This window comes from Amphiura filiformis, chromosome 7 (assembly GCF_039555335.1).
Source record: "Amphiura filiformis chromosome 7, Afil_fr2py, whole genome shotgun sequence".
Classification (NCBI taxonomy): Eukaryota; Metazoa; Echinodermata; class Ophiuroidea; order Amphilepidida; family Amphiuridae; genus Amphiura; species Amphiura filiformis.
Window position 1 is genome coordinate 58478020 of NC_092634.1, and position 26423 is coordinate 58504442.

The window sequence follows — 26423 nt, forward strand, 5'->3', positions numbered from 1 at the left end:
CTCGTTGAGAACCTCATTTAGAAAACTACCTATCAAAACCAGTCATTATACTGCTAGCATGTGAATTGGTAATGACTAATTTGACAGCGTGATGTATGGACCCAATAAAAGAGTGGATATTCATTGCACACTTGTACATCTACGTCGTCTGTCTTGGCATAATTAACAGAAGTGTGATAGAGGTTTATTTGTTGCTGTACATACAAATTCATAGAATTGAAAACCACAGTCTTCAACATACCTTTTACTTACTTACTCACTTTGGGTTAGTTTTAGGTTAGTTTATATGAGTTGTCTTCAATAGATAGCAAAATGATGTGAGCTATCTTCAGTAGATTTAAAACATTTAATTTAGCAACATGAGCACAATAATGACAAGAGCTATCTTCAGTAGATAGCAACATTAAACAATATTGTATTAGCTACCATCAGTAGAAAGCAACATGAACACAAATAATGTTGCTATCTTCAGTAGATAGCTCATACCAGATTGTGTTGATGTTGCTATCTTCAGAAGATAGCAACATTCATATTAGCTATCATCAGTAGATAGCAACATTAACACAATCTGGTATGAGATATCATCAGTAGATATCACCATTAACATGATCAGGTATGAGCTATCTTCAGTAGATAGCTAATACCAGATTGTGTTAAGGTTGCTATCTTCAATACATCAACACAATCTGGTATGAGCTATCTTTAGTAGATAGTTCATACCAGATTGTGTTAAGTTTGCTATCTTCAGAAGATAGCAACATTAACACAATCTGGTATTAGCTATCATCAGATGATAGCAACATTAACACAATCTGGTATAAGCTAATATCAGAAGATAGTAACATTAACACAATCTGGTATTAGCTATCATCAGTAGATAGCCACATGAACTCAATATAACATGAGATATCTTCAGTGGATAGCAACATGAACACAATATGGCATGAGATATCTTCAGTAGATAGCAACATTAACACAATATGACATGAGATATCTTCAGTAGATAGCAACATTAACACAATATGACATGAGATATCTTCAGTAGATAGCAACATTAACACAATATGACATGAGATATCTTCAGTAGATAGCAACATTAACACTATGGTATTAGCTAGCTATCATCAGTAGATAGCAACATGAACACAATATAACATGAGATATCTTCAGTAGATAGCAGCATGAACACAATATAACATGAGCTATCATCAATAGATAGCAACATCAACACAATCGGGTATTAGCTATCATCAATAGATAACAACATGAACATAACCTGATATGAGCTATTGTCAGTAGATAGCAACATGAACACAATCTGGCATGAGCTATCTTCAGTAGATAGCAACATGAATTATAGACTCTGTTGTTTTTAGTAGTACTCAACATTAATACAAATCAACATTAATCAAATCTTCATTAGATTGTAATATTTACGCAATCTAATATTAATCTTCAGTGGTTAGCAACATGTTAACTTCTTCTCCAGTATGTGCAGTTTCAATAAAGTATGACATATATCAACTATTGAACCCATGCTCTCAAGAAAATCTGCAATAGCAGTTATTGTTCTGCATATAATTGCCGAATTGAAAACAAATTCTCATCGTGTCCATCATCATTGTCTTCATCAATCATGTTCTTGTCCTAAAAATTAAGCAGGTGAAGTCAAGCGGAAGGAGGGCATTGTTTGAACCATGAAATATAACCGTATAAGGCTTTAAGAAACAGATTAACATGTTAGCAAAAGGGTCACGTTTGATACCATGGAGACATAGTTAGTTGAGCCCATTCTGATGATGCTCATGAAAGCCGCAGTTTGCAGCCCAATTGGGACACTTTTGAAGATTTTCATCACATCTTTTAACAATTTTTTTCCCCATAGAAGCAAAAAACTTAAACTAAAAAATATAGGGCAACTTATTGACATTGGCCCCACACTTAGTAGTTTCCTGTCCGGAAAAACAAATGGTGAGTGGGTGAGTTTTTGATGATTTGATCCACCAATTTGTGCTGAACATTTGTTGCAACCCGGACACCCGTGGAGAGAAATATTGTGATGCATGTCTTGTACATTCAAATCCAAGTTGTATTAGGGCTCTGTTAATTAGAAACCTGAAACCTGGCTTGTCCTATTTTGCAGTCATGAGAGACATCAATTATAGTCTCAGACGAGAATATAAACAATAAAATAGACATTGACAGTGTGTGCGAGTTGTCCACAGCACACTAAAGTTCCAGCACAAGCTTAAAATATTATTTACTCAAACCGTGTCGAATCCTGAACGCTACAAAAAGCTACAACCTGGTCGACTGCCGCCGTGGGCCATGGTGGGGGTTACAAAGTCGCCTCTAACTAAACCACCCCTAGCTAGGGCATTAGGGTTAATACCCATTTGAACAGACTTATAGTACATTATGCATACTCATACCTCTATAGTAGATAGATACTGTACATGTATTTGAGTATGAATTTCTGTATAGCCTACAATATACCTGTATCTATTATTGCCTTATATCCATACCTAGTACACACACGGGCCTAAAGTATAATATTGCATCGTAACTGAGAAATAAGAATTTGGCAAACTGTAAATTGAATATTCATCCAATATTCTGTCAAATTCACATTACTAACTAGATAGTAATGTCCTTTACATGAATTAAGTAAGATTAAGCTGAAGTTGCAAGTTTTCCGTGATTTAAAACACTGAATTCACTGATTTTCAGTGGGTGGTTTTAAATACTTGATTCTGTGAATTCATTAGAAAGGATGGAATGCCCTTGTGCTACAAAAAATGTAGCCTACAGAAGATGCGCACATCGGGGTAAAAAGAAGTTACTTGCATTCTATTTTTAGTTGTTTTAAGGTTGATATCTTTGAAGACAGACTTCATTGTCATTATTTTTACCTCACATTCTCATTATTTTTTCTTCATTTTTATTTTTCTCAAGGAAAAACATGTTTTCCCTGAATTTCTGTGTTTTCTGTTTTTTTTCTTAAATTGCATGGATTTTTCTGTTTTTCCGTGACAAGGAAAATTTGCCACTTTAGATTATGCTATTCAATGGGATGGATGGTGTCTGCGGTGACATCACATGCATATTCCAGTGCTTACAGCGGCAGAAGCACAGAAATCTCTTTGAAAGCAGAGAGGAAAAAACTTTAAACCATCAAATGTCCAGGTGCTTTAAATATGGTCACCAAATGGTTTAGTTAGTTAGTTTCTGTGACGTATCAGGGAAATGGTGTTAGGAAAATGATTCACAGATGTTTTGGGTTGAAGAAATCAATAGTCTTACAAAAAAAAAAAAAAAAAAAGATCCTTCAAGGTCTGGGGAAATCATAAGAAACAAAGCTCACTAACAAAAGGTAAACTTATGTTTGTCATCCTTGCTACACTAAGCCAAGCAAACTTTGACATACAAAGTCTATAGGCCCTATAGGTGATTCATGTGATTTGATGAGACCTACATCATGCAGCACATGTTTGTAATGCCATAGTTGGGAAAGTGGGACAAAATAAAGTCCTTTAATCTGCCATGATATGAGTAGGCTTATACTAATACATTGCATTCGTTCTTACACATGTCATGTGAGACAATAGAGCACAACTGTGCGGTTGCTTGTATCGTTTGCGTTGTTCAAAACATGGTAGGCCTATGTGAGCAGTGATCTCACGCGTCGGCGCACTGTAATATTTTGTGTCCACATGCTTGGACTTCATAGATCTGCCAATTTTGTGCATAGGAGTGACGGGTGGAACCTGATAAAAATAGCCGAAAGAGTGGTCGTAAATTACATGCAAACATAATTTACGGTTGACCTATTTAGGAATGAGATTAAAAGTATTGATTTGAGATCCAGACGTGTCGTTATTACCTTGTATAACACGGAGATCATCATGATGCATCGATGTTCCACTTAAAATAATGCTATCTCCCATGTTATATCAGTTGATAGAGACACGGCTAGGTCTCAAAATAATTCCCTTTATTCTGTAATTTACACAACACTGTCAGTAATTTGCAAAGTGGAAACTACATTTTTATTTATACTGTATTAACCCCCTGTGAACTACCTGCAAAACTAACATTACCTCTGATTGGTCAGTTACATGATATCTTCACTTTAATCACCAATCAGAATGGAGCTTTGCAAATAATTCACCCCAATGTTTTTGTGTTGTGAAATTATTCTAACAATGTTGATGATTGGTCCAATTGATAATGAAAACTTCTTTTTGGCCAATTGGCAGGTAGTTCTCATGGGGTTAATCACTTCATGCACTGACACGCCCCTGGATAAAACACTGCTCAATGATTTTGTGAGATAACTTATTGGTTAAACTTTAAAAAAAAATTTGTGCTCTGTGTTGGTTTAAAAAAGTTAAGATATGTAATAAATGTGTGTCATTTTGTGCACACTTGACATTCAAAGTAGGCTATATGTTAGGTGAAGCGGAGGTATGGTACGGGAAATTATCTTGCACGAAGTATGGACTGATTGCAGCCAAATTTACCCAGTATGACACTGAGCACATGATAATGTATTATACTGATGCTGAACTTAATAACAAATTTATCATACCACGAAGTCATTTTAAATATTGAAATAAGTAAATTTTTGTATATTCTATTTGTTTCAAAAAGGAAACAAAATTGCACAAGATGGCCTTTCCCACACAGCGATAGATATTACCCATTCATATAATGGACAGTTCCAAATTGCATTATACCACGGCATAATATTAGGCATGTCCACTAAAAATTGAAGTACTTTTAAATTGATTCAGACCTAACTTATTGGATGGGAATTGATGAAAGAAACATTTTGGCGTTTAAATAATCTTAATCGGACGTTTCATTCCAGAGATATGGCCTTTCGAGTGTCACGGTTTTATATAGGGCTGCTAGAACATGTTAAAAAGTTAAAGTCCAAAAAGGAATGCTAACAGAAAGTGCAACTTTAAGGTACTTTTTCTTAATGTATTTATTAACTATCTTATCTGGAACATTATATTTGCTTATAACAACATGAAAATAAGATCATCCTGAAAATTTAATCGATTTTGTTGACATACAACAAAAACTATAAGACCTCAAAACCCATGGTTTGTTTGTTGAAACCTCAAGCATGATCATAGATGGCCGCCATGGAAAATATCTCCATAGAGGAGATGAACAATAAGTGCATTATTTCAAATGAAAAGCGGTAGTCTTAAACATTGTTCAATCTTTTAAGGGCAGCACATTTTATCTTCAAAAATTATTATATTTCATCATGGCATAAGTTTGGTAACATTAATCACTACCAATTTTGAGAAATTTGCTCCAACTCAAAGGTTATCTTTACTACATTGAGCAATACACTGTGTGCATGGAAGCCATGATGGTCCCCGGTTTTATACTCCCTATGAAATGGACATGGTAGTGAGAAGTGCAGGGAAGTGCATGATTTGAGATGGGCCATGTAGGCTTAAACATTCTTAAATTTCTTAACATCCTACACATTTTGTCTTCATAAATAGTTAAATTTTATGAGTATGTAAGTTTGCTTGTCTGATTCACTCCAAATTCGGAGATAATTGCGTTTGAACACCTGATGCACGGAATGGTGTCACTTCAACCTGTTGTAGTTCTCATCTCATTAAATTTTTCATTAAAAAAGTTGATCTCTTCATGCAGGAAGGTCCTCTCTATTTACTGACCAAACAGGAAAAAGTTTGGTGAATGTTTTCTGGTGGAATCAGGAATTTCTTGAAACACCCTGATATAGGCCTACATTTGGATCAAAACAAGTATGTATGCGCCATTTAACATGCCTGGGATTTCTTGTATCGATCAGTTTCTCCATAGACAATACGTGTGTGAGTGCACGCACACAGTAAATGAAAAATCGTTCTAGTGGAAACTGTATTGAGAGTGGGCATCCCTAATAATATGCTCAAGTATGGACATAATATGTGACGTGTCATGTCAAAAGGAGACACTTTTGGGCAGGATCGTAAATGGAGAAATAGCCAAAAATCTGCCGGTGGGTGATTTTTTCACAATTTGGGTTTGTTGCGAATTTGTGATGTTATTAATGTTAAAAATATTGTCTGATAGTTTCAGACCGGAATATAACTGGCATCTTGTATTTTTGAGACATTTTTCAAGTTAATTCCTACTCTCAACATTGTCAATAATATTTTTAAAGGCCGATATCTCAATTTCCAATTTTATAATACCATAACTTCCGAACTCAATATCTTCGCTTAGGAATGTCCGATTTCATTGGGGAAAACGGCGTTGTAGAGCAAAATATCTCTATATTTAAGATATGTAAAAACCTCAAAATTCATAACCTGCCCAAAAGTGTCTCCTTTTGACATGACACGTCACATATGCTCTCACTGTCAAGATAAAAAGTGTAAGTATGTGCTCACTGACTGAAAATAAATCTGGTTGGCGGTGTTCTTTGATGTATCCTTTATTTGGGGCTTATTGGTATAATTAAAGTGATTGGCATTTGGTGGATTATTTGGATGGTAGTTAATAATATGCATGGCTAGTTGTCATGACAACCACTTACACACATCAACTATAAAATGTCCGAACGATTGCTGAATGGGTGTTCTATTGTTTTGTGTCATTATAGGCCTATCTGTACAGATATTAACCCTATGACACAGCTAGGTACCACAAAACACCTCAAGGTGATCATTTGCTTGGCATGCAAGGGGTCTACGGTTAGAATCCTGGGGGTACCAAGTGACTTCTTTGTTTATCTTCTCTCCTTTTTTGTTTCTTCTTTAACTTCCATTAGCAAAAGGCAGTTTCCAGTGTCAAGGTTAATGAGCTTATGTTTTGTGAGGGAGGAATTAAGATTTAATTTTACAAGTACTATGTGAACACAACCTACAGCTGATAAAGTTCATAATTGCAGGTTCATACAGCATGATGAGTTCCAGTGCTTATACGTTTGTGTCATTTTGTCTGCATATTCATGAAGATTAAATTAATGAGGATGCTAGTTCTAACATTATGGCTTAGCCAGTTCTGATCAATGTAATGCTTGGGCATTTTGTGTGCCCTGCCCTGTGCATTATGGGTAAACAATGTCTGAATACTGAATGATCCACTCAGATTAAATAACGAATAAAGCAATTAAAAAAAGGAAACTTCAAGGACCTTTATCCTCTTTGCTATGTTGTTGTTGGTGTTGGTGTTGATGATGACGATGACAACAACGTCGACACCCAACAATTATTTTCACTTTCATCTGACAGTGTTGAGTTTGACTACAGTGCATTGTGCATTGCAAAATTTTGTGTGCTATACAATACTCATGCTGTGAATGTTGCGCATGATTTGACCATGACTCTCTTGTGCCTACTCGCTATTTATCTTTCTAGAACCTCACAAATCTAGGAAGAGGGTTTGAGGGTTATGGCATAAGCTTGCATAAGCTTGCATTGGCATTGAAAGTGCTGTCATTGTACTTTAATGCTGTGCATGCTGGCCATAGGCTTCAACATAAAAATGTTTTAAAATATTTTTTTAAATATCAAAAGCTTTCTAAAGAATCACTGAACCAATGCTAGGCTTGTTTGTTCTCATTTTAATGCATTTTTCATGCCAATTCCAAATATGGTCATTAAAATTTTAAAATTCTGAAATTTTTGAATTAAAAAAAATTTAAAACTTGTCATCTGCAACCACTTGGAGAGAGCAAAGGTTTAGTTGTAATCACAGTGCTTATGTGCAAAGCTTACCACATGTGCTCATAATGATTGGTTACTTTCCCCAAATGGAAAGGAGATGCTCATCATTCATTTTGTTTGGCTTTGGAAATTGTTGTTTGAATGCCAACAAAAGTTACAATTGGCATATTTGGGTAAATATTTTTTCAAAATTAAATAAATATTTTTTTAGGATATTTTGCAAGTTTTCAAAAATGTTTTTGAACATTATTAAAATGTTTTATACCCTATATACAACACTGACTACATGTAAGCATTTTCTGCCAAACATTTTGTGTTTGCTGGGTTACCTGTGCACATTGATAACAGAAATTGTATGAATTATGGCCTATACTTTGATCAGCTTGTAATGATGGGCCTTATAACATCGCAGATTAATATCAAAATATTTTACTTTTGATAATTTTCTTGTGACATCTCGCCAGAAGCATCACAAATTATTAATTCAAGTCCTATACTTTGTCTACTTTCTTTAACACACAAAATAAAGATCAGACAGGTCAACTAATAACACTCTTAACGTGAGTCTACTTTTGGTAGTGGTAAAAGCCTACCAATTCCCGCCAATTACGAGCTGATCAAAGTATATAGCTAGTATAATTGGGAATTCAATTTGTGTGCCTTGACCATCACTGGTGGTGCTTGAACTGTCAGGTGATTTCATGGGTTGCCTATATTGTAGATGGAACTATTGAATTATGGAAGTAATAAAGTTAAAAACATGTAAACAACCTTTAATAGAGTCAGAGCTGCATGACAGCAATGTCATGTCTGGCTTGTAAAAGTTAAATGAAAAAGTGTCTCACATATGTCATTGCCACACCAAGCATCATCAAAAGAAAAATGCTAATTTTTCATCTTGTCCATGTGAGAGGTGTACTAGTAATTCAAGTTTGGTTTTAATGAAAATTTGGTGTGAGATTGTCTCCAACTATCTTCAACATATTCCTGGGGCATTATGGTGGAGCTCCTAATGGCTTTGAGGGTACAGTGATCAAGATTACTGACAAACTTAACCCCCTGAGTACTACCTGCCGATCTATAGCATTGCCTCTGATTGGTCAATTAATGATATCTTCACTTTAATCACCAATCAGAATGGAGTTTTGCAAATAATTCACCCCAATTTTTTAAAATTATTTGAGCAATGTTGCTGATTGGTCCAATTGATAATGAAAACTTCTTTTTGGCCAATCGGCAGGTAGTTCTCATGGGGTTAAGATTTGCTGATTGTTCTCTTGGCTAGATTAGATGAACTAAGCTCATTGGGCTGTGCTGGTCTGGTTGAAATCCATGATACACCCCATGACCTTAATCTTCCATGTAGGGAGTATGAATTTCAATCGAGGTTTACCTGAATGGGTGATTCCATTTGAAATCTGCACCCCATGTATGGGAGATTAATGCTGGTTTCATACTACCCTGCCGCTTGCCGCTGAGCGGCGTGGCTCACACGCATTTTTGCAGACAAACGGACACAATAAAGGCTTGTCATTGGTTGAAACGCCCTGCCGCTTGCCGCAGCGGCAAGCGGCAGGAAAGTATGCTGGAGGCTTTAGGCCATATCTTCCATAGGGTAAAGCCATGATTTCTCTGTGATACGGAAAAACGGAAAAATTCACGGAATTCAGGGTTTGCTCACAGAAATTTGAAAATGCCACAAAGTAGTGAAAATCTGTGTAAAATGTCTAACTTTTGTGTTGATTTGCAAAAAAACAAAACAAAGAAAAGTGATAATTTAGCAGTAATCAACCATTAAACAATCCATTCTAGCATTTATTCTACTGCTACGATGCAAGATTCTGTCCGATACAGCTATCGGAAGTACACACAAGACAATTGATGATGCTTAATTTTAATGGGGATGTTGAGGGGAGACTACAGGGTGTAACAATAAAATTTGTACAATTGCATTTTGACTTCTCCGGAAAAAACTAAAAAAGTTACGGCACAAATGTTATATGCAATGGAATCAGTAATATCTTGGCTAAAAGAGGACGTTTAGTTGGTTTCTTTACTAGTTTGGGTTCAAAAGTTATGTCCGATTAATTAAATCGTCCAGAAAACGTGTTGGGCCACTTTTGTCATGTTAGGGTAAATCAAGTTTGAAACGCGTAGATTGTGCTTATCGCGCATTGAACATCAAAGAACTGACACAAAAGAATTATAAGTGGTGTTTCTTCATATAATTAACATGAATTTAATAATAATATGATATTTCTTTAAATTCTATAAATGAAGTCATGAAATTTTTTTCAAATTATCTTATAAATAAAGTAATTTCTCATATCCTCATAATTTTTGCACCCATAAGTACAAAACAATAAAAATTTGAAATTAAGTTCAGCTGGGCTTCTACCTGTTATGGGGCGGCCACTATTGCCAGCATTTCTGTAAACAAATATTACATACTTCTTATAGTTAGTGTTATTGTTAGCCTTGAAGGAAGACGTGAGTTTGGAAAATGAGCTATAAACAATCATTATCTATGCCCGTGTAACGGGGCATAGATATTGTATTTGTTGTGTTTAGTCTTCGGCTTCTCCTTATCTATGCCCGTGGAACGGTGGCATAGATATTGTATTTGTTGTGTTTAGTCTTCGACTTCTTCTTATCTATGCCCGTGGAACGGTGGCATAGATATTGTATTTGTTGTGTTTAGTCTTCTCCTTCTCCTTCTCCTCCTTATCTATGCCCGTGGAACGGTGGCATAGATATTGTCTTTGTTCTGTTTAGTCTTCTCCTTCTCCTTCTTCTTCTTCTTCTTCTTCTTCTTCTCAAGATCACTTTGTGCACTCCTCTATCTCAAGAACCATAGTAGCCTCGGGGCCCAAACTTGGTATAGTGATGGGCCATGACCCCTAGCATCATCCTAGGGTACCTCGACCCCAGAGGTCAAAGGTCATGGGCTACAGGGGGCAATATGTGTAAAATTTCAAACAGCTGTAGCTCAAGAACTATAAGCGCCTCAGGGTTCATACTTAGTATAATGATGGCCCATGACCCCAAGAAGTAATTTAAGGTAGCCTCGACCCCAGAGGTCAAAGGTCACAGGCTACAGGGGGCAATATGTGTAATTTTTAAAACCGCTTTAGCTCAAGAACTATAAGCGCCCTCAGGGTTCATGCTTGGTACAATGATGGCCCATGACCCTTAGATATTTCCTGCAGTAACATCGACCCCAGAGGTCAAAGGTCATGGGCTACAGTGAGCAATATGTGTAAAATTTCAAACAGCTCTAGCTCAAAAACTACAGCGCCCTCAGGGTTCATATTTGGTACAATGATGACCCATGACCCTTGATGTATTGTATATTAGCCGCATCCCGAGAGGTCAAAGTCTAAAGACTTTAAAAAGCAAAATAGGTACGACCTATTTATTAACACAGTGTAGCGCAATAGGTAGTATTTTGTTAGCTACCTGTGTTTGCAATGATAACGGTCCGAATCGTACGTCAAAAAAACTGATCACTTTACAAAAACTCCCTTAAAAGGGAATGCGTCTGGCATTTTGACTTTGGTTCCTTGGACCACCTCAAAAGGTTGTCATGATGGGGCAAGGGGTGGGGTTGGTAAAGGGGTGGGGTATAAGAGAGAGTGGTCAAGTCTGGTGGTGTTTAAGAGAGTGGGGTATTAGAGAGAGTGAAGGCTTAGTAGTGTATTAGAGAGAGTGTGGGCCAGTCTGGTGGTGTTTTAGAGCGAGTGAGTGTCTAATGGGGTATAAGAGAGAGTGCAGGCTTGGTAAGGTATAAGAGAGAGTGTGGGCGTCTGGTGGTGTTTTAGAGAGAGTGCGTGTATAGTGGAGTATAAGAGAGAGTTAAGGCTTGGTGGGGTTTTAGAGAGAGTATGGGTTAGCCTGGTGGTGTTTTAGGGCGAGTGAGTGTCTGGTGGAGTATAAGAGAGAGTGAGGGTCTGGTGGGGTATTAGAGAGAGTGTGGTCCAGTCTGGTGGTGTTTTAGAGAGATTGATGGTCTGATGGGGTATAAGAAAGAGTGAAGGCTTGGTAGGGTATAAGAGAGAGTGTGGGCCAGTCTGGTGGTGTTTTAGAGAGAGTGAGTGTATAGTGGAGTATAAGAGAGAGTGAAGGTTTGGTGGGGTATTAGAGAGAGTATGGGTCAGCCTGGTGGTGTTTTAGAGCGAGTGAGTTTCTGGTGGAGTATAAGAGAGAGTGAGGGTCTGGTGGGGTATCAGAGAGAGTGTGGTCCAGTCTGGTGGTGTTTTAGAGAGAGTGAGGGTCTGGTGGGGTATAAATGAGAGTGAAGGCTTGGTAGGGTATTAGAGAGAGAGTGTGGGCCAGTCTAGTGTTATGAGCATTACATGTATATCAAATGAAAGTTTAAAACAAGGGGTTTCACATGGTGCTCACCAAGTTTTCGTTTGTGAATAGGGGAAGGGGGTTAGGTGTGGTCATCACGGGCATAGATATTCGTGTTTGGTCAAACACAACTGTGGTTTCTAGTTCTCCTTCTTCTTCTTAAGACCACTTCTTTGCACTGCTCTAGCTCAAGAACCACAATAGCCTCGGGGCCCATGTTTGGTATACTGATGGCCCATGGCCCCTAGCATCATCCTAGGGTACCCCGACCCCAGAGGTCAAAGGTCATGGGCTACAGGGGGCAATATGTGTAAAATTTCAAACAGCTCTAGCTCAAGAACTACAGCGCCCTCAGGGTTCATACTTAGTATAATGATGGCCCATGACCCCTAGAAGTAACTTATGGTAGCCACGACCCCAGAGGTCAAAGGTCACAGGCTACAGGGAGCAATATGTGTAATTTTTTTAAACCGCTTTAGCTAAAGAACTATAGCGCCCTCAGGGTTCATGCTTGGTACAATGATGGCCCATGACCCTTAGATATTTCCTGAATTAACATCGACCCCAGAGGTCAAAGGTCATTGGCTACAGGGAGCAATATGTGTAAATTTTCAAACAGCTCTAGTTCAAGAACTACAGCGCCCTCAGGGTTCATACTTGGTACAATGATGGCCCATGACCCTAGATGTATTCTGTGGTAGCCGCAACCCCAGAGGTCAAAGTTCAAATGCTTTAAAAAGCAAACTATGTACAACCTATTAACACATTGTAGCGCAATAGGTAGCGTTTTGTTAGCTACCTGTGTTTGCAATGATAACGGCCCGAATCATACGTCAAGGAAATTGATCACTTGACAAAAATTCCCTGAAAAGGGAATGTGTAGGCATTTTGATATTGGTGCCTTGGACCACCTCAAAAGGCTGTCGCCTGTCATTGTGGCATGGCGTATGGTTGGTTAATGGGTGTTAGGAGGGTTAAGGGTTGTCACGGTTTGTAAGGTGGTGACCAAGGGGGTGGTCACCAGTTTTTTTAGATTTGGCGCCTAATTGGGCGCTTTTTTTATTTTAAGTGCTATGAGGATGATACTTATATCAATTCAAGCTTATAACAAGGGCTTCCACATGGTGGTCACCAACTTTTGGATTTGGCGCCCAATTGGGCGCTTTTTTATTTCAGGTGCTATGAGGATGATACTTATATCAATTAAAGTTTAGAACAAGGGCTTTCACAAGATGGTCACTAACTTTTGCATTTGGCGCCCAATTGGGCGGTTTTTTAAATTTTAGGTGCTATGATAATGATACTTATATCATTTAAAGCTTATACCAAGGGGTATGAGTTTTCGTTTTTGTGAATAGGGGAAGGGGGTTGTTGAGTGTGGTCACGGGCATAGATATTCGTGTTTGGTCAAACACAACTGTGGTTATCTATGCCCGTGCTAACGGGGCATAGATATTCTGCTTATGCTCTTTATTCTTCTCCTCCTCTTTCTTATCTATGCCCGTGGAACGGTGGCATAGATATTGTATTTGTTGTGTTTAGTCTTCGGCTTCTCCTCCTTCTCCTTCTTAAGACCACTTCTTTGCACTCCTCTAGCTCAAGAACCAAAGAAGCCTCGGGGCCCATACTTGGTACAATAATGGCCCATGACCCCTAGATACATCCTAGGGTACCCCCGACCCTAAAGGTCAAAGGTCATGGGCTACAGGGGGCAATATGTGTAAAATTTCAAACAGCTCTAGCTCAAAACTATAGCGCCCTCAGGGTTCATACTTGGTACAATGATGGCCTATGACCCTAGAAGTATGCTATGCTAGCCTCAACCCCAGAGGTCAAAGTTCATATGCTTTAAAAAGCAAAATAGGTACGACCGGTTAACACAGTGTATCGCAATAGGTAGAATTTTGGTAGCTACCTGTATTTGCAATGATGAAGGCTTCAAATATACGTCACGACGTACAATGGGGTTAAGAGGTTAACCGCTTAAAGGGAAGGAAATGTTTTGGGATTAAAGGGGTATTCTCCAGTCTGGTGGTGTTTCAGAGAGAATGAGGGTCTGATGGAGTATAAGAGAGAGTGATGGCTTGGTGGGGTATTAGAGAGAGTATGGGGCCAGCCTGGTTGAGTTTTAGGGCGAGTGAGTGTCTGGTGGAGTATAAGAGAGAGTGGGGGTCTGCTGGGGTATAAGAGAGAGTGAAGGTTTGGTAGGGTATTAGAGAGAGTGTGGGCCAGTCTGGTGGTGTTTTAGAGAGAGTGGGTGTATAGTGGGGTGTAAGAGAGAGTGAAGGCTTGGTGGGGTATTAGAGAGACTGTGGGCCAGTCTGGTGGTGTTTTAGAGAGAGTGAGTGTATAGTGGGGTATAAGAGAGAGTGAAGGCTTGGTGGGGTATTAGAGAGAGTAGGGCCAGCCTGGTGGTGTTTTAGAGCGAGTGAGTGTCTGGTGGAGTATAAGAGAGTGATGGTCTGGTGGGGTGTTAGAGAGAGTGTGGGCCACGGGCATAGATATTCGTGTTTGGTCAAACACAACTGTGGTTTCTAGTTCTTCTTCTCCTTCTCAAGACGCTTCCTTTGCACTCCTCTAGCTCAAGAACTAAAGTAGCCTCGGGGCCCATACTTTGTATAATGATGGCCCATGACCCCTAGATGCATCCTAGGGTACCCCCCGACCCCAAAGGTCAAAGGTCATGGGCTACAGGGGGCAATATGTGTAAAATTTGAAACATCTCTAGCTCAAGAACTATAGCGCCTCAGGGTTCATACTTAGTATAATTATGACCCATGACCCCTAAAAAGTATTATATGTTAGCAGTGACCCCAGAGGTCAAAGGTCATAGGCTACAGGGAGCAATATGTGTATATTTAGGAATGTCACCATCTCTACGTAAGAGGTATATAGGATGTCAACCTTGAAGGTATATAGGATGTTAGCCTTGTGCTCATCGCGCTATTGCCAAGGATACTTAAATCAGGACGTGACAATAGCTTATTAGCATGTGTCCAATTGATTCTTATGTATATAGGTATTGTTATAAAGCTATTCCAGATGGAGTATGTAAATTCAATGGAACAGCCATTAAAGGGACACTCCGTTTTAGGATTAAAGGGGTATTCAGATTTTTGATTTTTTTTTTGATTTTTTTTTGCATGGAATATGTTTATTGATTTATTTAAGGAGGAGCGCCTCAAGCGTTTACACAGCAAATGCAATTAAAGGTGCATTCCTTGATTTTCAAGTTAATATTTTAATATTTTAGTAAGTATACTGATAGCCCTTTTAGAATCAAAAATATTACAGAGTGTCAGGGTGGATTAAAGGTGTCATGGTAAGTTAAGGGCCGAGGGGGTGATGGAACAGCCATTAAAGGGACAATCCGTTTTGGAATTAAAGCGGTATTTAGATTTTTTTTGATTTTTTTTTTTTGGAACCTGTTTGTTGCATTATTTAAGGAGTAGCGCCCTCAAGCGTTTACACAGCAAATGCAATTAAAGGGGTATTATTTGATTTTTAATTAATTAATTTTAATTTTTTTTTTTGTTGGTATACTGATAGCCCTTTTAGAATACGGGGTGTCATGATGGATTAAGAGTGTTAGGGTGGGAAACACGGGCATAGATATTCGTGTTTGGTCAAACACAACTGTGCCATCTAGTTCTTCTCCTCCTCCTTCTCCTTCTCAAGACCAGTTCTTTGCACTACTCTAGCTCAAGAACTAAAGTAGTCTTGGAGCCCATACTTGGTACAATGATGGCCCATGACCCCTAGAAACATCCTAGGGTACCCTCGACCCCAGAGGTCAAAAGTCATGGGATACAGGGGGTAATATGTGTAAAATTCCAAACAGCTCTAGCTCTAGAACTATAGCGCCTCAGGGTTCATACTTGGTATAATGATGGCCCATGACCATTAGAAGTAACTTATTGTAGCCTCGACCCCAGAGGTCAAAGGTCACAGGCTACAGAGGGCAATATGTGTAAATTTTTAAAACTGCTTTAGCTCAAGAACTATAAGCGCCCTCAGGGTTCATGCTTGGTACAATGATGGCCCATGACCCTTAGATATTTCCTGCATTAACATCGACCCTAGAGGTCAAAGGTCATGGGCTACAGGGAGCAATATGTGTAAAATTTCAAACAGCTCTAGCTTAAGAACTACAGCGCCCTCAGGGTTCATACTTGGTACAATGATGGCCCATGACCCTAGATGTATTCTGTGGTAGCCGCAACCCCAGAGGTCAAAGTTCAAAGGCTTTAAAAAGCAAACTAGGTACAAGCTATTAACACAGTGTAGCCCAATAGGTAGCATTTTGTTAGCAACCTGTGTTTGCAATAATAACGGCCCGAATCGATGCGTCAAACAAATTGATCACTTGACAAAATGTCCCTTAAAAGGTAATGCGTAGGCATTTTGATTTTGGTTCCGTGGACCACTTCAAAAGGTTTTCATGATGGGACAAGGGGGTGCTTGGTTAAGGGGTGGGGTCACGGGCATAGATATTCGTGTTTGGTCAAACACAACTGTGGTTTCTAGTTCTCCTTCGCCTTCTTCTCCTCCTTCTCAAGATCAGTCCTTTGCACCCCTCTAGCTCAGGAACTAAAGTAGCCCCTGGGCCCATACTTGGTATAATGATGGCCCATGACCCGTGAGATACATCCTAGGGTACCCCGACCCCAAAGGTCAAAGGTCATGGGCTACAGGGGGCAATATGTGTAAAATTTCAAACAGCTCTAGCTCAACTACTATAGCGCCCGCAGGGTTCATACTTGGTACAATGATGGCCTATGACCCTAGAAGTATGCTATGCTAGCCGCAACCCCAGAGGTCAAAGTTCATATGCTTTAAAAAGCAAAATAGGTACGACCGGTTAACACAGTGTATCGCAATAGGTAGCATTTTGGTAGCTACCTGTATTTGCAATGATGAAGGCTTCAAATATCGTCCAAGGCGTATAATGGGGGTTAAGAGGTTAACCGCTTAAAGGGACACAATGTTTTGGGATTAAAGGGGTATTCTCCAGTCTGGTGGTGTTTCAGAGCGAGTGAGTGTCTGGTGGATTATAAGAGAGAGTGAGGGTCTGGTGAGGTATTAGAGAGAGTGTGCGCCAATCTGGGGGTGTTTTAGAGCTAGTGAGTGTCTGGTGGAGTATAAGAGAGAGTGATGGCTGGGTAGGGTATTAGAGAGAGTTGGGGTCAGCCTGGTGGTGTTTTAGAGCGAGTGAGTGTCTGGTGGAGTATAAGAGAGAGTGAAGGCTTGGTGGGGTATTAGAGAGAGTATGGGTCAGCCTGTTGGTGTTTTAGAGCGAGTGGGTGTCTGGTGGAGTATAAGAGAGAGTGAAGGCTTGGTGGGGTATTAGAGAGAGTATGGGTCAGCCTGTTGGTGTTTTAGAGCGAGTGAGTGTCTGGTGGAGTATAAGAGAGAGTGATGGCTGGGTGGGGGTATTAGAGAGAGTTTGGGTCAGCCTGGTGGTGTTTTAGAGCGAGTGAGTGTCTGGTGGCGTATAAGAGAGAGTGAGGGTCTGGTGGGGTATTAGAGAGAGTTTGGGTCAGCCTGGTGGTGTTTTAGAGCGAGTGAGTGTCTGGTGGAGTATAAGAGAGAGGGTCTGGTGGGGTATTAGAGAGAATGTGGTCCAGTCTGGTAGTGTTTTAGAGAGATTGATGGTCTGATGAGGTATAAGAGAGAGTGAAGGCTTGGTAGGGTATTAGAGAGAGTATGGGTCAGCCTGGTGGTGTTTTAGAGAGAGTGAGTGTATAGTGGAGTATAAGAGAGAGTGAAGGCTTAGTGGGGTATTAGAGAGAGTATGGGTCAGCCTGTTGGTGTTTTAGAGCGTGTGAGTGTCTGGTGGAGTATAAGAGAGAATGGGGGTCTGGTGGGGCATTAGAGAGAGTATGGGTCAGCCTGATGGTGTTTTAGAGCGAGTGAGTGTCTGGTGGAGTATAAGAGAGAGTGCGGGTCTGGTGGGGTATTAGAGAGAGAGTGTGGTCCAGTCTGGTGGTGTTTTAGAGCGAGTGAGTGTCTGGTGGAGTATAAGAGAGTGATGGTCTGGTGGGGTGTTAGAGAGTGTGGGCCACGGGCATAGATATTCGTGTTTGGTCAAACACAACTGTGGTTTCTAGTATGGTTTCTGCTTGACTCCATGTGCTACCGAATGTCACAACCATAAAAATACGCTCTTCCAACGTGAATTGGGGTTGAAGGTGTTGAGCTGCAGCCACGATTTCTAGTAAATGAGGTTATGTCAGTGCTTAGTTGTTACTTTCAAATACCCAAGGAGATATTCTATTATGTAATCATTTCTACCACTTCCAATACCCCATTGTTTAAATGACCTATCATAAGAGCACCGTCCAACTGGTCCGATGGTTCAACTCTATTCAGTCACTTTTGTAACACTTAGACAAAAGTGGCCCAAGCGGTTTTAAGACTAGGTTACATAATTGGCTATAACTTCACTTGTATACCTACGATTTTATTGAAACAAAGCTTTTCTGGTGGCTAAAGAAATTATCTTGATAGACATATTAATATTAAACCAAAAAATAGGCCGCATACTTGTGTCATTCTACTTTCAAAATTGTACAAATTTTATTGTTACACCCTGTACAGTAAAAAGGTACATATAATTATATAAGACAAATTACACTTTTAAAAACATGCTTGTATGGGAATGTATGCACTTTTCAGTGCTTTATAATGTAAAACGGAAAATCATGGAATCGTCCAATTTGTAACACGGAATTTAAATTTTGTAATACGGAAAAAACATGGCTTTACCATAGGGAGTGTATGATTTCAACTGTAATAGATCATTAATGGCAAAACTGGAACAAACTGCCAGAAGTTATGTGGGATTGAGATAAATTCTCCTAAGAGTAAAAATGGGAAATGAAGATGAGGCTAGTCAGTGTTGCCTAAACTTTTGAGCATCAAGGCGCGGCACATTGGCTCGCCAGGCCGCGGTAAAGGAATCGCAAGTAGCCCAATTTTTAAGCTTCCAAAAATTGATCCGAATTTAGAATGCAAATCACCCAAATTGGGCGGAAAAGCACTTGACTTGCATGTATTAACTTCCCGTAGATAATGGGAAGCTACTGAAAGATCAATAAATGATCACAAATCCCTTTGTAATTAGAATTCTCAGCTTCAGAGACTCAAAACCTTTATAAATCAGCTAAATTGAAAGGAAAATACATCAAACTACTGATGCGGCCTGACACTGGCAAAAGTAGCCCAATTTTAGGCAAGTAGCGGCATGCTTTTTTGAGTAGCAGCAAGTGATCGCCAAGTAGCCAAATTGTGCGCACTTAGTTGGTGGCGCTATTCTCATGGCTGCACGCATAAAATAATGGCTCCGATATTTCTCTCGATTTTCATCAATTTTATGAACTTGTTTTTACATTTTGTATATATCAATGTGATTGTGAGTACTTTCTGACTTTGCTGATATTAGTTGTATTACAATTCATCGCTCGAGTAACCTGTACGACGTATTTTAACTTTTTTTTCGGTTTTGGATTTCGTATGACTGTTTGCTATACGCATTGTACTGTATAACATTCGCTGTATAACTTGTGTATTTCACTATGTGTCGCATTACGTACTCATGGGACAATTTGATTCGGATTGGAAAAGGTGTGACAAACACTATTCATCGCCCTTTCACGCCTGATAAATGGCAAGAGCTCAAGGACATATGTATTGCTAAAGAAACAAAGCGAGGATACCGTGGAGGGAGATTACGTAATAAACTCTCTATTCCAGTACACGTAACTCGGCGTTCATCTCAATACAAATCTATGACTAGAGGTGTATCTCAATTAAACCTCACTACAATACCCATTGAACATAACCAGCAACCTAATGTAATCAAGGTTGAGGTTTCACGCCCAAATAGTCATGTATCAAAACATAAGCAGCCAGTAATAGCGCCCAAACTTCAAATCGGTGTTTGGAATGCACGCTCGATGAACGAGAAAAGGACATGCATATGCGATCTGATCATGGACAAAGATCTGGACATCCTTGTCATCATCGAATCTTGGTTATGGGGAAATGGTTATGATGATACTATCATTGCCGATTTAAATTCGACATTACCGGACTATCAACACTGCCATGTACCTCGCCCATCACGTGGAGGAGGTGTTTGTGTGATTTACCGAAGTGCTTTGAAGGTGACATTGAATGATGCGATGCAGTTCAACAGTTTTGAACATATGGACCTTTCGGTGACCTACAATTCATCTGTGTTGAGGCTGTTTGCCATATACAGGCCTCCGCCTTCCACCGAGAATAAACTAACATCTGGAATGTTCTTCGCGACTTCTCGCCTTTATTAGAGGAAACAATGACAATATGTAGTCATTTCATTATGACTGGGGACTTCAATGTCCATGTTGATGACTATACCGATAGGGAAGCGATATCTTTTTTAGACATTCTGGATTCTGCTAATCTCCATCAGCATATCCAAGGACCTACTCATAAGGGCGGTCACACCTTAGATCTCTTAATCACTCGCCAGGTTGACCACCCTGTGTGTGCTACTAAGCTGCTCCCAGGTCAACCCTCGGATCATGTTGCATTATTTGCAGTGCTTGACTTTCCACGTCCTTCAACCTCAAGAAAGAGCGTGACTTATCGCAAACTACGCGACATTAACATTGATCAGTTTAAAGACGACATTCGATCATCTCCGCTTGCTTTGGCTACTGCTTCTAATACATCTGCATTGGCTGAGCAGTTTAACCTGGTGCTCCGTGAACTTCTCGATAATCATGCTCCTGAAAAGACCAAAGACGTTACACTAAGACCAAACGCACCATGGTACTCGGAAGAAGTTCGTGAAGCAAAACGGGTTAAGCGAAAACAAAAAAAAAAAATGATCAAGTCCAATCTCGAAATTGACAAGCAACTTTATGAGGAACAATGCAAGACATATAAAGATCTTATTGAACAATCCAAATGTCGGCATTACCAGACTGAAATTTCGGAGAGTGATGACAAAGATCTCTTCCGTAGTGTAAATAAGCTCTGTTCTCCCAACTCTGCACAAACTTTGCCTGAGCACACCTGTGCCAAAACCCTGGCTAACAACTTTGGTGTCTTTTTCCATGACAAGGTGAAGTCAATAAGTGACACTCTCAAAGCAACCGTTCCACCTAAGATCAGTGTGGACATTCCAGAGAGCTGCAGCAGCCATTTTACAGAGTTTTCTCAGGTATCGGAAGAGACTGTCCTGAAGATAATAAAAGAATCTGCGTCAACAACATGTGACTTGGATCCGGTACCGACATTTCTACTGAAAGACTGCATTGACGTATTACTGCCATACATTACGCAGATCATAAATGGTTCTTTGAAATCGGGGTTGTGCCATCAATTTACAAAACGGCACCACGTAAAACCGCGCATCAAGAAACAGAACCTTCCCATAAATGATCTCAACAACTACAGACCAGTGGCAAATTTAATGTTCACCTTTAAAGTTCTAGAGAAAGTTGTAGCATCCCAGCTGAAAACCTACCTGCAAGAAAATGAACTTTTCTCGACAGCACAATCGGCGTACCGTCAATATCACTCCACAGAAACCGCGCTGCTTCGCGTGATGAATGATCTGCTACTAGCTGTTGATGCTGGCAATGAAGCGGTGTTAGTGTTGCTAGACTACTCAGCGGCATTTGATACCATCAACCATTCTATATTCTTGAGCGTTTGCAGAGCAGAATACGGATTAGAAGGAACAGTGCTGAACTGGTTCATGTCATACTTACAAGACCGCGTTCAAGCTGTTGTAGTGGACAAAGTTCTCTCTGACACATTTCCCTTCCTTGGGGTACTCCTCAAGGATCGGTTAAGGGTCCTCTGGATTTCATCTTGTATACTGGACCATTAAGTGATGTTATAAGTGCGCATAGTGGTATCCAACATGTTATCTACGCCGATGATACACAGGTGTATATGGTCCTGAAATCATCTGAACATCCTGAGGCTGTCAATAAACTTGAAATGTGTGTCGCCGATGTAAGAGCTTGGGCTATCACCAACAAGCTTATGTTGAACTATGCGAAGACTGAAATTGTGCATTTTCATTCTCAACACAGAAAAGCTTATTCTCTTCCTCCAGTATGTATTGGTGATGCCAATATCAAAGCATCTGATTCTGCCAAAGATCTTGGAGTTGTGTTAGACAGTACATTACTTCTGAAGCAACACGTCCGTAACATCTGCCGTGCTGCTTCCTTCGGTATTCACAAAATTGGAAAGATACGTAAATATCTTGATCGACCTGCCACTGAGCGTTTAATCCATGCATTTGTCACGTCAAGACTGGACTGTAACAATAGTTTGTTGCATGGTCTTCCAGCTGCTCAGATTGCATCATTGCAGCGATGTGCAAAAGCGCGCTGCAAGACTTGTGACTTTGACTAGGCGTCGAGAGCACATAACACCAATACCGCCAGCTTCATTGGCTTCCGATCCAAGATCGCATTTGCTTCAAGATCCTACTCACCGCTTACAAAGTTCGCCATGGTATTGCACCCAAGTACATTTGTGAACTATTATCGGACTATACTCCGGCAGTAAATCTTCGCAGTTCTTCGCAGCTCCTCTTCAGGCCCGGCCTCGCACCAAGACCAAATACGGTGATCGGGCCTTCGCCGTCATAACACCCGATTGTGGAACAACATCCCAAAGACAATCCGGGTGCTTCATCGGTTGGCAGTTTTAAATCTAAATTGAAAACATTTTTGTTCAAATAATTTGTCGCCATAACATTATTTGCCGTGTGTCTGAAATATGTTTTGTTTAAGGTTACATTACTGTTACATTTGTGTGCATAAACTGTTGTTTTTAAAGGATATTTTGTTCAAATAATATTCGCCATAACATGTCGTCGTCTGAAATATTATGTTTTATGTAAGGTTACATTACCAATGATCACTAGTAGTATATTTGTGTGCATAAATTGTTGTTTTTAAAGGGTATTTTTAAATAAGATTTCTGTGCTGGTCATAGTGTTTTATAAATTGTTTTTAATATGTATTCATGTATCTTGATATTTGTAAAACTTATTTTGTTATTTTAATGTACAGCGCTTTGAAACTGCGTTTATAGCGCTTTATAAATGTATTTTATTATTATTATTATTATTATTAAGGCGCGGCATTGGCATCACTGAGGCGGGCACTGAGACTAGTGTAGCTCAAATTTAGTACTTGGGCTGCCACCATCACTGACAATGCATGATCAATAGTCAAAATCAAAATCCACTCTGAAGTTATTGGCACAATGAAAGTATTTCAGTGACATCGAGAATGAACCTACTTCAGGTACTAGGCTCTGTGCTACTTCTCAGACCCTGTATCACAGTGAAGCCCACTGGCCACTTGGCTCACACTTTTTGAAGGGCTAAATCACACAGCCTTATATTCTTTAAGGAGGAACAGATGAGACTGACAACTCACTCAAATATATTCAGGAGAATTTCTGTTAACCCTATGAGAACTGCCTGCCGATTGGCCAAAATGAATATTGTGTCCAATTTTTAACCAATCAAGGAGGGTATTAATAAGATCATCTGCAAATGCAAGTCTGACCATAAATAAGCCTGGTCGTAATTGGTAATTGAAATGAGCATTTCAAATTATCAACCAATCAGAAATGCTGTTAGATGACCATTAGTGTCCAGGGGGTTAAATCAGTCCCTTTTGACACAGTTTCCCCCCTCTAATCAGGGTAAAAGTCTCACTGACCAGACTTGTTCCCCTATACCCAAGCTGGTACTCCACATGGTAATTCCTCACTCAGCTATTTCATATTTGTGACCGACCACCACAAAACAAAAGTCGGCCCGGTCAAGTTTGTTTTATTTCATGTTTAGAAAGTATATATCATAAACTAAATGATATATTATTTGACTTTCAAATGATATTCAGAAGCGGAGTTGTGGTTTGCTAAACTTTGCTCCTTCAGGAAAAGGGTACCTTATTTCGATTGCTACATATGTTTCTTTTTGTACATTGTTTGTAATAAATTACCAAACAGTCATAATTGGTGGTCACTTCAAATCATCCTCAAGTCAACAAGGTTCAGGAATGTCCTCTTATTGTTAATTGTTGGTTATCCCACCACTTGAACAGTCAATACCCAGCAAATCACGACCGCCGGGGAATTGAACCGGGACCCGCGTCGTGCACTAAAGGCAAGTACCCTAACCATTGTGCCACGCACCCCTTTAATCTACTGCAATCTTGTTTACAGACCTTGAAGAATGAAGAGATTGTTCCTTCAGTAATTCACATGACCTGAACTCCGATTGCATAATGCGGCGCTGCAGACTATGGACCTTCAATCAAACAGACCTCTTGAAAGAGGGTAAAAATTGACTGTTATTAAAGGTGTGATTTTTGCATGATTTTGCCAATTTTACTGTGGCTAGTATCCACTCCGCCACCAACCTCTCTACCTCATATCTGCCTCTGCTTGATGTGATTAGAAAAACATGATGGCACCTTGATTCTTGTATATCAAAAGATTTCCCTTTCAAATTTCAAAATGGTATAAATTAGTATATTGCAGTAGAGCGAGGCTGCTTTAGGTGTTACCCCTCAACTAGAATATCTCCAATTCATGTAACCAATTCTCTCATTCTGCACGAAGCTTGGCAGGTGAATTAGCATTGGGTTATTTCACTTGAAATCCTTACACCCCCTATTGAAGATGTAACTTTAATCCTCCACACAGGGGGTGTAGATTCCAAATGGAGCCACCCATTCAGTGTCATCTGCTATAAAATGGGCTATTCCAGTTGAAATCCTTACACCCCCTATGGAAGACATAACCTTAATCTCCCACACAGGGGGTGTAGATTCCAAATGGAGCCACCCATTCAGTGTCGTCTGCTATAAAATGGGCTATTCCAGTTGAAACCCTTACACCCTCTATTAAATACATAACTTTAATCACCCACACAGGGGGTGTAGATTCCAAATGGAGCCACCCATTCAGTGTCGCCTGCTATAAAATGGGCTATTCCAGTTGAAATCCTTACACCCTCTATTGAAGACATAACCTTAATCTTCCATCACACAGGGGGTGTAGATTGCAAATCGAGTCGCCCATTCGGATACCCCATTTGAAATTTGCATTCCATCTGTGGAAGATTAAGGTTATGTCTTCCCTAGGGGGTGTATGGAGTTAAACTGGAAGAGCACATTTTCAAATGGTTCACAATGACAGACAATACATCACATTCACATGCAGGTACCGTTGGATATTTAGGTAACACTTCATATATAGGTAGTGTGTGGGCCTTGCAGGTATTATTGAGAGTTCAATTTGTAAGATTATATTGCTTGAAAAATCAGAGAATTGATACCTGGCATGTTTGTACTCAGTAAAACATTTTGAACAATTATCCCATGTGGGTCATATACTTGGGTCAATTGTTATATTTTTGGGCAAAACTGTAGCCTAAAAGTTGAAAATATTTAACAAATTTTAACAAACATTTGTTCAATTTTGCCCAAGAATTTTTGACCCGCAAGTGGGCAAAGCTAAATTATGCATAGTATGTAAGCCTACTCATCGTCGTGGAGTTTTTAAAGATGTTTAACAAAATTGAAAACGTTTTAAGAACTGGTTGTGTCGTCTGCTCGACATTATGTAGTGAGAGATATGTGCCTCATGCTGTGATAGATTTGATTACCAACATGCTAGGTCTTATGCCGAGGCATCCCTCGTGAGATGCATGCATTACCTGTTGCAAATCGCTCACAGCTTTTGACGTCATAATGTAACACTTTGCATGGCAGGCAGGTTACACTGTACTGAGCTATAAAGATTCTAGAGCTTTCGTTAGTTCTGTGTTGAATACAAGGGACAATGATAACATGGATGTTTTTTGACATCCCAACATGTGTATCTTTTGCCATGTGCAAAGATATACAGTGCGCAAAAGAATTAAGGTACCAGTTATGTTTACTCCTGTATATCCTAAACACAGACATGTCGTAACTGTCAAGAAAAAGAAACAATGATCTAGGAAAGCCAAGGAAGATACCAATTCAAAAGTTGCAGTTTGCTCCATTGCATACCCTATAATTGGTTTGTACACAAAGCGTTACCAAACAAACTGAAAAGTGCAACTTTTAATTTAGTTCCTTCCGTAGATTTTAGATCACTGTATCTTTTATTCTCAACCAATTTCAACAAATACGGTCTTAAATCAGAGCTAAATAGTACAGGTATTGGCTGCTTGTTTTAATTTTTACATAATTGTCTTTGTTTAGGATATACAGGGGTGAACATCACTGATACCTTAATTTTTTGCACACTGTATACAGATGAAATACCTTGACTTGT

At 39.5% G+C, this 26423-nt stretch overlaps 1 protein-coding gene across 5 annotated transcripts in view; it reads left to right on the forward strand.

Moving 5' to 3' along the window:
- Positions 1–26423, forward strand: part of LOC140157401 (uncharacterized) — a 289061-nt gene that overhangs the window by 211586 nt on the left and 51052 nt on the right. The window lies entirely within an intron of this gene.